Genomic DNA, 15239 nt, shown 5'->3' on the forward strand with positions numbered 1-15239 from the left:
GCTATGCCAAGGGCATGCAGGCAATGCTGCCCAGGGGGAAAGGGAGGACACCAGAGAGGACTGCTCACCCCTGAAGAAGTGTAGATTTAACAGATCAGTAGAAGAAAGCAGACTTGCCAGCACTGCCGTCCATGCGACAGGCCTCATACACTTAATCCCCAAATCTCACCAAGACCTACCAGCTCCTTCCACTCTTAAGAAGGTGGGTCAGGTAGGTGGGAGAGGAACTTCTGCACTGAACTTGATGGAGACCCTTTGAGTGATCCACACATTTGCCAAATAAATATTTGCAATATCTTCAGAAACACTAGTTCAAGAGGAAAGGATGGCAAATCCTAGAAAATTCCAATCACAAAGAGCTGAAATTATAATCTGATATAAAAACCAAACAGTAGTTTTGTTAGCTCCTTCCTTGCCTGCCCCATTACCCCCAAATCAAGGGAAATGTTCTTGGAGACTTTATTCTAGACTTAATGCCGGGGTAGTGACCAGATTACATTTACCATAAAAGACATATCTGTCCGCTATGTTAGGAGCTCATGTAACCAATGAGAGTCTCTCTTGCAGGACTAAAGCAGGGGTTCTTAACAAGAGACCCATGAGCTTGAACTGAAATTCAAATAAACATGATTCTTGTGGGGTCGCATTGGTGCAGGTGTGATAGATTTATTTAACAATGCACAGTATAGTGTGGGCTTAGTAGGGGGTCCACGGTTTTCACCTGACTGGCAAAGGGGTCCGTGGAACAAAAAAGGTTAAGAACCCCTGGACTAACGGTACTACCATTAGACCTGGCATGGACGGTGAGAAATTCCACTGTGGCAACCACCAGCAGGAGACAGCATGTTTTGTGTGGTGTGTGTGTGCAGATCTTCAATGATAATTTATAATCCGGTTAGACAAAAAGCCATTTATCCAGAGCCTCTGCTCTGGATTTGAGCCTCTACTCCACACTGGTATAGAAGAAAGAATAAGACAAAGGCCCTGTCCTCAAGGAGCTTACAGTCTAGTGCATGCAAAAGTTCGTCAGCTAAGAAAACAATCCAAGGATCCATGTATCTTGAGCAGGTTTCAGGTCATATTAGGGCAACTTTCTGTTGGAGGCAACAAGAAATGAGAGTCACTAGATAGATTCTAGCTAAGAGAATTTACCTTGCAGAAAACATGGGTTGGCTAGAAATCAAAGAGATTTATAAAATAATCTAGTCCAAGAGTAAAAAACAAATTTCCATTTTCCCAGTCTGACTTCTTTTTCATCAGCATTCAAAAAAGAGCTGGAACGTGGCACATGCAGTGTAAGGAGAAAGGGAGGCTGAAGGGAGTAGCAAGATTAGACAACACAGCTGTGGTCTCATTAGGGGCCTGGCACCACACTCCATGGAGAACCTTCCTGCAAAGGTGATATTAGCAACGAGATATTCAAAAGGTGTCTGAAGGGACGGAGAGCCCAGGAAGAAAGGGGCAGATATGCCCATCCTTAGAAAGTGCCAACATAAAGCGACATTCTAGAGAGAGTGGGACAAATCAAACCATGGGTATGGAAGCACGTATTAGCGTGTCCAGATCAGCGTTCTTACTTCTGGACGTAAGAGGGCGGGATCAAGCTTGGAGAGACCACGGGCCAGGCACTGGCAGCGACCGAGGACACCAATAAACAAAGGCGATGTGGCCCCTGCCCCCGTGGAGCTTTGAGTCCAGCCCCCACATCAGGTGACTGAGTCAACACTGAGCTAAGGTCTGGACCCACCTTTTAGAGCCATTCCTGTCGCCATCTTTATTGGTAATAGCATTTCATGGTTTTTAGTATTTCCCATTTACAGGGTGTTTTCATGTAGATTATTTCTTTTTTTTTTTTTCCTCAAAACAAGCTTGTGAGCGGTCCCTATTTTTTGGTGGGGCAACTGAGGCTCAGAGGGGTTGAATAACTTGGTTAAAGTTGCACAGCCTGAATTTTCTCCAAAGTGTGTTTTTTTTCCTTTTTTTTTAATTATCCATTTTATTTGAGCCCTTGGATCAGAAATAAGCTCATCAAGAGTCTAAACTGTACCACGCTGAGGGTGGGAGGAGGAGAGACGGTACACTGTGGAGGCAGGAATTCAATCCCAACTGACCTCACTTAATTGTAAAGCGATGCTATAAAAACTGGATTGAATCCAACAACCCAAATTTCAGAGTACATGACTTGAAATATTTGTGTATGGCAGTTTGAAATAACCCATAGCCAAAATCAAAAGAAAACGGTCAGAAAAAATATTTGTGGCCCATACGACAAAGGATTACTACCTTTACCAAAGAGCCCCTGTAAATTCAATAAGAATATATTAAATAATTCCAACCATTGAATAGAAATAGGTTTTAAACAGACCCACAAAGAGGAAACACAGCTAGTAAACACACCCCCCTAAAAAAAAAAAAGTTCAGCCTTAATTGTTTTCATATATTGAAAATTTTTTAAATGAGGTAGTATCTTTTACCTACTAAATTAGCTCCCAAAACTGAAGGAAAAAAAAGAGGTGGAGACTCCCTTGCTGGTGAGGAACAGGGAAACCTCGGGCCCTTTTAGAAGGCTGTGCGGCAGGCTCTGTGCGTCACAAGCCAGCAGGCCCACTTCTGGGTGTCCCTAAGAAAATAATGAAAACTAGGGAGAAAGTCGTATAATAATAGCTCCCATTTATCGACCGGGCAGCATGCTTCACATTTAAGGCATTGAGTTCCTCACAAGTCTATCATACGAGACAAGTGCTCTATAGACACACACCGCAATAGAGAAGATGCTTATGATGGGATGTAAGAAGGGAAAAAGCAAGCTTCATGTTTGTATACATGACTGTGATTGTGGTTATAGCAGATATATTATATAGTATATAATACATACTATTAATTGATGAAATTGCAAGCAATTTTCCCCCCTCCCCAAATTTCTGTAAAGTGATATTATTTCTATAAAAAAGGTTTTGATATATTTTTAGAAGACATTGGGGAATGAGGGACAGCAACTAATCTTTCCCCTACATGCCAGTCAGAAATGATCATTTTTAAAGATCATTTCCTTTATCTGGGCACCATAAGCAATGGAGCAATTTAAGAATGAAGAAACAAAGACAGATAAGAAAATAGGTTGACAGTAAAATCAAGATTTCTTTTAAAAACCTACAGGCTAAGGATGCGTGGGTTATATCTTTCCATACATGAAGTTTTGTGGTTCTTTTCCATGAAGATTTTCATGAAGAAAAAAATACTTGTGTCCTTGGAAGGTCAAACAAAGAAGCAATTAAAAAAGGAGAAATTCTAGTTCAAAACAAGGATGCACGTATTAGTGCTAAATCTCTGAAATGGGTTACCAAAATCCCTCCGGGGTCTTCTCTAAGCAAACCTTAATAATATATTTGTATGACGTCATTGCACACTGTCTCACTTGGGCCTCTGGATTCCCTAAAAGAGAGGCCACCACCCCCGCTCTTCCTTCCCATAAAGGCTGGGCCTCGCCCCCAGGGTTCTTAGCGATCCTGCAGCTAATCCTTGCTACACACCTGCAGAGCAGGGTCCCCGCTCTCACTCAGGTGAGGCGGCCAGGTGGGGGACAGGAAGCAGCGAGTTCGTCTAAGGCACAGGTCTCGGGCCTGCAGAGGGGCTGTGCGCCCCCAGCGCCCTCCCCGGCCCCCCGGTGTGGCCTTTAGGACTGAGACGGCGGCTTCTCCTGCCCAAGCCTCCTCGGAAACCTCCAGTACGGAAGCAGAGAACTCTGCGAGGAGACCTTCGGCTCTGTGTCCAAGTCCCCTTTAGAAGCAGCTTCTAAAAGGCGTGGTGAGAGCCCGACAACGAGCTGACTTCCCCAGAGGCTCGGCGTCTTCATGGCACACTTGGGTCTGAGCGAGCCCGCTGCAGGAAGAGCCAGACGGCCCATTCCTGCCGTGCCTGGAACCCCTCCTGCCGGCCCTTCCTCTCCAGCGGCCTCTTGAGCAGCTTCCAGCATCCCTGCTGACCACAAGTGCCCGGGAGGCTCGACAGGAGGGAAGAGTGAGGACCGCCCGCACCCCCTCAGGTCCAGAGGGCACCGACCACCAGCCTGGTGCCCAAGGAGGAGGGAGGATGTCCCAGTGTTTGCCCTTCGAGATCAAGGACCTGGCTAAAACAAGGAGCCCACGCCACATACAGTCAAAATAAGATTGGGATTTGCTGGTGGATGCAGAGATGAAGAGGGAGCCCATGGATTTCTTTACCCCCCAAAAAAATAAGTCGGAACTGTGTTCATCTTCCCAAACTAAAACCATGGGCTCTGCCGCCCACTATTTTGAAAACACACATCTGATTTTTTTTTTTTTTTTTTTTTTTTTAAAGATTTATTTATTTATTTATTTATTTAATTCCCCCCCCTCCCCTGGTTGTCTGTTCTTGGTGTCTATTTGCTACGTCTTGTTTCTTTGTCCGCTTCTGTTGTCATCAGCGGCACGGGGAAGTGTGGGTGGCGCCTTTCCTGGGCAGGCTGCTCTTTCTTTTTCACGCTGGGTGGCTTTCCTCACGGGCGCACTCCTTGCACGTGGGGCTCCCTCACGCGGGGGACACCCCTGCGTGGCAGGGCACTCCTTGCGTGCATCAGCGCTGCGCATGGCCAGCTCCACACGGGTCAAGGAGGTCCGGGGTTTGAACCGCGGACCTCCCATATGGTAGACGGACGCCCTAACCACTGGGCCAAAGTCCGTTTCCCACACATCTGATTTTCAATTCCAGTCCTTAAACTCCTTCAGCACTTTCCAAATTCCCTCCTTCCCTCAAAAGAACAACTCCAAACTTCAGAGAAGGTCCTAGAACATCCTTCCTTTTCAAATTCTGCCTCTTCTGGCTCTCCCCATGACGCCACCACTCACCTGGGCTCCAGCTCTGCCCAGCTCAGAGGCTTCGTGTCTCCCCTCTGCTTGGAGGACTTTATCACCCAGACCACATCGTTCAAAGGGCAACTCCGCACCTCCTCCGTGAAACTTCCTGACCCTCTAAGGCAAAGTAAAACATTGCCTCCGTTACATCATAGCTGCTCCTGACTCATGCCTCACTTCAATTCAACAAATATTTACCAGGCATTTTCTAAGGGCCAGATGCTGGGGCCACAGGGAGAAATAAGACGCGTTTTCAGCATCGTGGAAGACACAGGCCCATGTGCAGCACATTGCTAGATAAAAATACAGGAGGCACACAACGGGCCCCAGCCCCGCCTGGCAGTATCAGAGATGGCAACACTGGCCGGGGGAGATGATCCGTGAATGAGCTTTGGAGAAGGGTAAGTTCACATGGAACAGGGAGGAGCAAGACGTTGCATCGGGCTTCACTGGTGCAGCACTGCTCTGGCCTTTTTCCTTGTTTCTCTCCTCCAACAAGAACGTGAGCTCCGGGAAATGGACTTGACTCAACAGATAGGGAGGTCCAGAGTTCAAACCCAGGGCCTCCAGACCCATGTGGTGAGCTGGCCCATGCAGAGTGCTGATGCGTGCAAGGAGTGCCGTGCCACACGGGTGTCCCCCACGTCGGCTCTATGAATGTTGGAAATACAAAGGTACTTAAGACACAGTCCTGGTCCTCACAGAGTTCAGGCTAGAAGGAGAGACATGTCACATAATTATAAGACATGTATACAAAGTCTACCTTATCCACCCCCTGGCAAAAGACTCCTCTCTGAAGGTAAGTTCTGTTACCAGTTGTGTGTCCTTTCAGACACATCCCAGGCATTTCCATGTATATACATAAAAATATGAATTTTGGTTTTGTTTAAACATAATTGATCTACTGAACCCATTGTTCTGAAATTTGCTATTGTCACTAATGGTAGGTCTTGGAAATCATTGCATATCACTAGATATAGATTTTTCACATTCTTTTTAGCTGCCGCATAGTATTCATTAGACTGGATGGACCGTAGGCCACGTACGTGCTTGTCTTTCTCTCTCTTTCTCTCTCACACCCTCTCTATTGAAAGCAATGCTGTAATAAACATCTTTTTACATGCCTCCTTGGTTACATGTGGGAGTGTTGCTCTGGGATAATTACCTAGAAATAAAATTATTGGTTAAGGAAGCACCATACATAAAAGCAAATGCAGAAAACAAAGGAAAAGATGAATAGATTTGACCTCATAAAACATATTCTGTACTTTAAAACCACCAAAAATACCACAAGCAAGCTTAGATGAGTATTTGTAGCACTTCTGACAAAGGGTGCCTTTATGTGTCATTGCATCACATATAAAGAGCTCTTGAAAATCAATAAGAAAATGACCAGCAACTCACAAAGGAAAAAGTGGGCAAGGACATGAACAAACAATGTACAAATTAATACAATGGTAATGAGATGTATTAAAAGCCTCTTCCAGAGGACTCGCCACCCACACCCAGGTTGCTTGCTGCTCTTCGCCAGGCTGCGGCAGGGAAGTAGGTGCTAGCCAGGGTGCACCTGGGCTGCGGTGCCAGATTAGGAGAGGAGTCATGTCAGGAGAACCAGTCAACATGTCACAGGTTTCCTTGAAGAGAGCAGCACCGAGTGCTTGATTTTCCCCTGTCTTGGGATAGTCTCTTTTCCAGCTGAATAATATTCCACTGGCTGTATATATGACAATTTGCTTATCCATTCATCTGTCGATGGGCAGTTGGGTCGCTTCATTCTTCCAGCAATTGTGAGTAATGCCGTTACAAACATCAGTGTCAGATATCTGGTCAAGTCCCTGCTTTCACTTCTTCTGAAGTAAATTTTCACCAGGAGTGAAAAAGTTGAGTGTGGTAACTGCAGTAAGTGCTGTAGCTGTAATTTTTCTTTAAAATTACTTTAAAAGATCACTTTAAAAGATGACGGGGAAAGGAAATATATTGCCACAGGAACCACAGGTACCTCATGCTTGCATACACTAAAAGAGCAGAATCAGACCGAAGCTCCCGTCGTTCCAGTAGTAGACAGAATTTGATATTATCTTGGAGTTCCACCAAAGACAAAGGATCTCAGTTTTGTAACTATGCCAAAGGAGGAATTTTCAGTAAATATTCGGGTTCTGTGCAGGGTCTGGCCTCTGTTCAGAGTGTCCATTTTTGTCATACCTGTGCTTGCGTCAACTCTAATTCCTGGGGCAAAGCAGGTAAGGATCATATTGAACTTGTTGGTACTCCTGTGAGCACTCCTAAGAATTTAGGCTGGTGGGTACGGAATTGTTTGAAGAGGCACTGAGCCAACGGGAAAAAACTCTAACTTCTTAGTTCTGTTAAATTGGGTGCAGGAGATGCCACTGCTGAAGAAACTGTAGATATCCGTCCTGTAGTAATCTTGAAACTCTGCTGAAAGAGCATATTGCTTCCAAGAGGAATTTGCAGCCACCCTTCTGGCATCTGCTCCTAATTCCCTTGCTGATGACTCTGATAAAGATACCGATATCACCTTAAGGGGGCTGAGGAGGGTGTACACCGCCAGGCACCTTGAGCATCACACCCACAGATGCCTTTGCCTCCAGCAGCAGAGCTTGCAGAACGAAGAGAAACTCAACATTCCCGTGGTCTCGTCTCTTCACTACTGCCCTTTCATGAAGCCATGCCTTTAGTCGAAGAAGGAAAGATTCACTCAGGAGTTCTTAGAAATGTTGGAGGGCCTAGGAGGCAGTGGCTTTTCTTGCCAAGCTCCCCTGTCTTAGACAGGCTTTTCAGGTAATTCTTTCAGAAACAGCCAACAGGATAGTCCTTGCTGAGAGGTGGAAGGGAAATTTTATCAGCTTTAATTGCAAGGGCATGAAAGAATCCAAAGAAGTTTGAAGATGTTTTTGATGAAATGATCTACTTTTTAGAGCCAACTGATCACTGGGATAGTACTGAAATAGAACTTGCTTCGAGAGGGGTGAAAAATCTAAATTTTTATGACTTTGTTCTAGATTTTATATTAATGGTGTCTTTTGAAGAGTTAGCAAATCCACCCACACCCATACAGAACGTAGTAAACAATTGCTGGCTCAACTCCTCCTCCAAAGAAACTGCTGTGGCTTCAAGTTGTTGGTCAGTGGTGAAACAGAAAAGGCAACAGATGAAAATCCCACATGGATTTTTTGCCCATTTTTATGACATTTGTAAGCACATCAGCCCTGTCCTAGCCTGGGACTTTTTGGGTCCTAGAAAATCCCTCTGTGATTTACATTGCTTCTTTTTTTTTTTTTTTTTTTTTTAAGATTTATTTATTTATTTAATTCCCCCCCCTCCCCTGGTTGTCTGTTCTTGGTGTCTATTTGCTGCGTCTTGTTTCTTTGTCCGCTTCTGTTGTCGTCAGCGGCACGGGAAGTGTGGGCGGCGCCATTCCTGGGCAGGCTGCACTTTCTTTTCACGCTGGGCGGCTCTCCTCACGGGCGCACTCCTTGCGCGTGGGGCTCCCCTATGCGGGGGACACCCCTGCGTGGCAGGGCACTCCTTGCGTGCATCAGCACTGCGCATGGCCAGCTCCACACGGGTCAAGGAGGCCCGGGGTTTGAACCGCGGACCTCCCATATGGTAGACGGACGCCCTAACCACTGGGCCAAAGTCCGTTTCCCTACATTGCTTCTTTAACAATCCAATTCTTATCTTTCTCAAAGATATTTTTGACTTCGAGAAGGTGTGCTATTTAAATATAGAAAGTTTGGCTGAAGACCTTATACAGTTATGCATTCACTGTACTGAATGTTTAATCGCCCAGGTTGGAGCAGATTCACTGAGGCATACGAGTAGTTTTGTACAAATAGTCTTGGCCTTGTCACGTCCAGTGGGCTATTGAGAGCCAGAGTACAATAATTACCACAAGAACCATACAAGTTGAATGTGCTAGGAACTATCTTAAGGTATTACAAAATCAACAGAATTGGTACATGTGGTCTCAGGGAGGAGAAAAAAATCTAGAAAAGGATGAGATGACCGTACTGTTTGTACACAGAAGTTCTGTTAGTGAATCTCTGTGTAGTGGATCTAAAGAGGGTTTTTACAGTCCTTAGGTAATAATTTAAGTTTTTACAATCTTTAGGTAATAATTTAGGTCATGAAATGCTGTGTTGTTTTCAGAAATACTGCTTGAATGGAAGCCAGTACTTGGGGAGTTAACCGATTTGTTAACTGTCCAGAAACGTCCAGTATCATTTTCAAAAGCAGTTCTTAGACTTTGTACCTTAGAAAATGTATACTTTAGCCAAGATCTTTATGACCCACATTTGCAAGACTATATTACAACTGGTATCAACATATTTAACTTTGCCTGAAAATGTATTTTTTAACTTTTTTAATTTTTTCTCTTTTTTAAATTCTATTTTGTTGCTTATTTCATTTTTGTTTGAAAATGTATTTTTAATTGTAAAGTTATTTGTTTGTAATAAAATTTAAGCAGGGGAAAGAAACCCTCTTCCAAAGACAGAAAAATAAAAAAGAATGCACCTTTATTTGCCTACCAAGTTGGCAAAAGTTTTAACAAATTATAATATGTGGGGTTGGTGAAAGTGTGAGAAATTTGGCATTCACATATACAGGCGGGAGAGAAAACTTGTGCAACTTTTCTATCAACCATTTTGGCACTCTGTATTTAAAAGAGGTTCAGTATTATTACTTATGTCCTCTGACCTAGTAATTCTACTTTTTTCCTAAAGGGACACTAAGATTTATGTAAAATGATGCTTGCTACAGTTAAAGAAAATGTGATGGCATATATGGGAAACACTCATGACGATGAACAGGAAAATGTACAATGATCCCATATTTTAGAAAATTACACAAAGAGAAAAAAATAGAAGTAAATACACTAAAATTTAAACTGATTATCTGTGGGCGGTAAAAAGTAATTTTGAAACATCGTCTCTCATATCCCAAATTTCCAGTGAAAATGTATTATTTTATAATTAGATAAAAACAACTTGGCTTTTATTAAAAGAGCACATTCGAGGAAGAAGGCGTAGCATGTTCAGGTCAGGCAGGCATGACTAACATGCCCTATCAAGTAAAATGTGAGGTGGCAAGTGGCAAGATGTGACACTGAAAAGGTAGACAGAAACAGGCACAGGAGAGAGGAGAAATGGGGATTTATTACTTAATGGGCACAAAGCTTGCTATTTCTATTTTGTCACAATTTTTAAAAAGCTTTTAAAAAATGTCGACAGATGGAAAACGGACTTTGCCCCAGTGGTTAGGGCGTCCGTCTACCACATGGGAGGTCCGCGGTTCAAACCCCGGGCCTCCTTGACCCGTGTGGAGCTGGCCATGCGCAGTGCTGATGCGCGCAAGGAGTGCCCTGCCACGTAGGGGAGCCCCACGCGGAAGGAGTGCGCCCGTGAGGAAAGCCGCCCAGCGTGAAAAGAAAGAGCAGCCTGCCCAGGAATGGCGCCGCCCACACTTCCCGTGCCGCTGACGACAACAGAAGCGGACAAAGAAACAAGACAAAGAAACAAGACGCAGCAAATAGACACCAAGAACAGACAACCAGGGGAGGGGGGGAAATTAAATAAATAAATAAATCTTTAAAAAAAAAATGTCGACAGAGGCCAGATCTTGAAAGGCAATGGATGGTCAGCTTTCTGAACCTGTATTCTGTCCTGACAGCTATAAGAAGTACTGAAGGAATTACGCTTTGGAATTATCACTCTAGCAGGGGTATGGAGGGACCCGAGGGTGGGAGATAAGAGGCTATAGTGAGAAACTGGAGCCCTCATAGATTGCTGGTGAGGATGTAAAATGGTGCAGCCACTTTGGAAAACAGTTTGGCAGTTCCTCAAAATGTTAAACATAGAGTTACCATATGACTCAGCAATTCCACGCTAGATATATATCCAAGTGAAATGAAATCATATGACCACGCAAAAATTTGTACACAAATGTTCATAGCATTATTCATAATAGCCAAAATATGAAAACAACCCAAACGTATCCATTTTAATATATGCCTTTTGTTGACCCATAGCATGGAGTATTAATCAGCCATTAAAAGGAATGAACCTTCGGGAAACGGACTTTGGCCCAGTGGTTAGGGTGTCCGTCTACCACATGGGAGGTCCGCGGTTCAAGCCCCGGGCCTCCTTGACCCGTGTGGAGCTGGCCATGCGCAGTGCTGATGCGCGCAAGGAGTGCCGTGCCACGCAAGGGTGTCCCCCGCGTGGGGGAGTCCCACGCGCAAGGAGTGCGCCCGTGAGGAAAGCCGCCCAGCATGAAAAGAAAGTGCAGCCTGCCCAGGAATGGCGCCGCCACACTTCCCGTGCCGCTGACGACAACAGAAGCGTACAAAGAAACAAGACGCAGCAAACAGACACCAAGAACAGACAACCAGGGGAAGGGGGGAAATTAAATAAATAAATAAATCTTTAAAAAAAAAAAAAAAAAGGAATGAACCTTTAAAATATGCCAAGTGAACACATCCAGTCACGAAAGACCATATGTTGTATGGTCCTGTTTATATGAAAAGTTAAAAGGGCAGCAAAAGGCAGATGAGTGGTTGCCAGGGGGAAAGGGGGGAGGAAGTGACTATTATGGGTACAGGGTTTCTTTACAGGGTGATGAAAATATTCTGGAATTAGTGGCAATGGTCACAAAACTTTGCAAATATGCTAAAAATCACTGAATTGCACACTTTAAAAGGGTGAATTTTACAGTATGAATTATATCTCAATAAAGCTATTACAAAAAAAAAATGGCCCCCCTTTTTGGAGGGGTCTATTGGAACAATTAAGGTGAGCAGTGATGAGAGCTTAAAATAAGGCAGAGAAATAGAAAGGGTCTAGAGAATTTAGGGGGGATGTTCTAAAAGGCCCAAGAGACTTTTCTTCTTCTTTTCTCCTAAGTGATTTATTTTTACTGACAAGGATGCAAAGCCCCCAGGGCCAAAATCTGAAGGCAAAACGGCTGTCTAGTTCAGTTTTTGCAACACCAGAGCAGTGGCTAGCTTCACCGAAGTTGAAGGAATGTTCCTCACAGAATAAATGAGAACTCTAGCAAAACCTATTATTTCTTTAGTCACCGGTAGGCCGCGGGAGTGGCTCTACACAATGCATAGTGTGGCCTTTCCTTTGTAATTTTTCATAACCCAAAATATTTTTAGGGAAGTGGGTTTAGTTCAATGGATAGAGCATCCGCCTACCACATGAGAGGTCCAGGGTTCAAACCCCGGGCCTCCTTGACCCGTGTGGAGCTGGCCCACATGCAGTGCTGATGCGTGCAAGGAGTGCCTTACCACGCAGGGGTGTCTCCCATGTAGGGGAGCCCCACGCGCAAGGAGTGCGCCCCGTAAGGAGAGCCGCCCAGCACGAAAAAAGTACAGCCTACCCAGGAGTGGTGCTGCACACACGGAGAGCTGACGCAGCAAGATGACGCAACAAGAAGAGACACCGATTCCCAGTGCTGCTGACAAGAATGCAAGCGGACACAGAAGAACACACAGCGAATGGACACAGAGAGCAAACAACTGGGGGGGGAGGGATGGGAGAGAAATTTTAAAAAATAAATCTTTAAAAAAAACAAAACACTTCTAGTGCTGCCAGTCGGTCTCAGGTAATCCGGCAGTCTGCTCGGGAGAGTGGGGTGCTTCCTTGCTCTCCCACCAGTACTGGCTCGAGCAGCGACAGGAGGAAAGCCTAGGGCCAGTCACAAGGCTGAACGTTCATAATCGGGAAGCCAGCGAAAACCAAATTTCCAGAAATAAAGCAGAACATCCATGTATCAGAAACTGAAAGTTACATTTAATTATCATTTAAAAATTCACTTTTTCTGACAAACATTTAACTTTACTGGAAAAAAATATATTACAGAGGACTAAAAAATATATTACAGAGGACTAAAATTTATCATTGGTAATTATATTATCATTTGTCACTCATTTTCTAATGAAGATGCTGGCATACTGTTCCATCCATACTAGAGTGCCTCATATATTTTTACTTTTATATATATATTTTTTTTTTTTCTATTTTTCTAAATACACCTTAAAGAGGGAAGCAGATGTGGCTCAAGCAATTGAGCTCCCGCCTACCACACGGGAGGTCCCTGGTTTGGATCCTGGTGCCTCCTAAAGAAGACAGCGAGTTGGTGCAATGGGCAGGTGTGGCAAGCTGATACAAGAGACACAAGAAGAAAAACATAATGAGAGACACAACAAAGCAGGGAGTGGAGGTTCCCGGTGCCTCCTAAAGAAGACGAGCAAGATGGCAAGCTGAAACAATGGGGAGGTGTGGCAAGCTGATGCAACAAGATGATGCAACAAGAGACACAAGAAGAAAAACACAGTGAGACACAGCAAAGCAGAGAAGGGAAGTGGCTCAAGCAATTAGGCACCTCCCTCCCACATCAGAGATCCTGGGTTCAGTTCCCAGAGCCTCCTAAAGAAACAAGGAAGACGAATAGACACAGCAATTATAAACAATGAGGGGGTGGGGAGAAATAAATAAAATAAAATCTTTTTAAAATTTAAATATACCTTAAAGTGTCTCAAAACAATTCCTGTATTTTATACAAAGTTTTAATCAATGACTTTTTTAAACCAAGAATTTAACAGCAAAATTACAAACATACTCATATCTGACAGCCTAAAGATATTCAAAATGTCTTTCTTGTTTCCATCCCTATTAATCACAAGACTAAAATCTTTTGAGCAATGTGGTAGTTTGATATTACTTAGGAAATCCAAAAAGAGATCTAGATTATGTTTGTAAACTGGTCTGTTCTTCTGGGACCCTTTGATTGCATTAGATTCAGCTGAGATGCCTTTGCTTAAATTATGTTAAGATTAGGGCTTTGATTCGACCAGGTCATTAGAGAGTGCAAGGTTGAGTCCCCATCCCCTTGGTGGGCTATATAAACAGACACTCAGTCAAGAACAGAGAGGTAGATACACAGGGGAGATAGAGAGAGAGAGAGACAGCTCTACAGACACGGCAGAGGCCCCAGGAAGAGCAATGAGCCATTCGACTGATCGTCTAGAGCTGACCTTGTGAAGAGAACAGAGCAGCTGAGCCCGGAGAGAAACGAGCCCCTGGAAGAGAGAGGGCCCTCTGCCAGCCTCCAGCTGAGATGGGAAAAAGCTGGGCCCATGGAGCCTTAAGAGGAGAGGAAGGCTGGACGCTTGCAGACTTCACCCACCATCTCGCATCAACACACGGCAACAGACTTTGGGTGAGAAAATACCTCTTACGGGATCTTGATTGGACTCCTTAGGGCCTTGTAACTATAAGCTTTTACCCCAAATAAATACCTTTTTAAGAAACCAACATATTTCTGGCACTTTGCCTCAGCACCCTCTTTGGCTGACTAATACAAACAACTTCAAGCGTTCCTTGGAATACTTTTATCCCTGAATCACACTTGGGATTGGTTGGTTGATTTTTTTTTTCATCCCCCCCCCTTTGCAGCTTTGCGTGCTGTCTGCTCTCTGTGTCCATTTGTTGTGCGTTCTTCTGTGTGTCTGTATTTAATTTTATTTATCCTGCCCCCCCCCCCCGTGGCTTGCTTGTTGTCTGCTGTGTCCATTCGCTGCACGCTCTTCTGTTTTTACTTGTCTCCCTTTTTTGTTGCGTCACCTTGCTGAGTGGGCTCTCCGCAGTGCTTGCAGGCCAGGGGGGCACTCGGCAGCGCCCGGGCCAGGGGCTCTCTGCAGCGTGGGGGCGAGCCTGCCTGCATGAGGAGGCCCCGGGACACGAACCCAGGGCCTCCCATATGGTAGACGGGAGCCCAACTGATTGAGCCACAGCCGCTTCCCGGGTTGGTTGATTTTTTTTTTTCAGAAAACCTGGCTATTTTTATTTTCAAAATCTAGATCACCATTTCCCAGAAATTCCTTAGAATACAAATTCTGTGGGAGGATAAAAAAGGCTCTAAGATTAAGTAAATATGGGAAGTGCTGGGTTTAACAAGGTTAAACATGTTCTTTACTACAGGATTTCTCAGAGTCAAAAATAGACTAGCATTCATTCTAACTTTGCCAAAGTAAACGCACTACGCAGAGTTTTCCAAACTTATCTGGCCACAGATTTGCATCCCTTCACTCCCCAGAGCATCCTGTAACACCAGAGCTCTTAAGGAACAAGCTCTGGGAAACTTAACATTTCGTGCAATAACTCCACATCTCAGTGTATACCATCGGTAGTTATTTTCTTCCATAAATCTCTTACTCTGAGCAACAAAATCTAGAAAGGTTTCCTCTTCTAAATTCTGATACAAGGTCAAGCAGTCATGGGATTGTGGGGTCGAGCCACTCTCCCTCTCATCTTTAAAAGCAGCACAGCAGAAAGTACAGGT

The 15239-nt window shown here is 44.4% G+C and overlaps 1 pseudogene; it reads left to right on the plus strand.

Moving 5' to 3' along the window:
- Nucleotides 1-6470: 6470 nt before the first annotated feature.
- LOC131275945 (mitoguardin 1-like) lies at nucleotides 6471-8777 on the plus strand (annotated as a pseudogene).
- Nucleotides 8778-15239: the final 6462 nt, after the last annotated feature.

This window comes from Dasypus novemcinctus, chromosome 25 (genome assembly GCF_030445035.2).
Source record: "Dasypus novemcinctus isolate mDasNov1 chromosome 25, mDasNov1.1.hap2, whole genome shotgun sequence".
Classification (NCBI taxonomy): domain Eukaryota; kingdom Metazoa; phylum Chordata; class Mammalia; order Cingulata; family Dasypodidae; genus Dasypus; species Dasypus novemcinctus.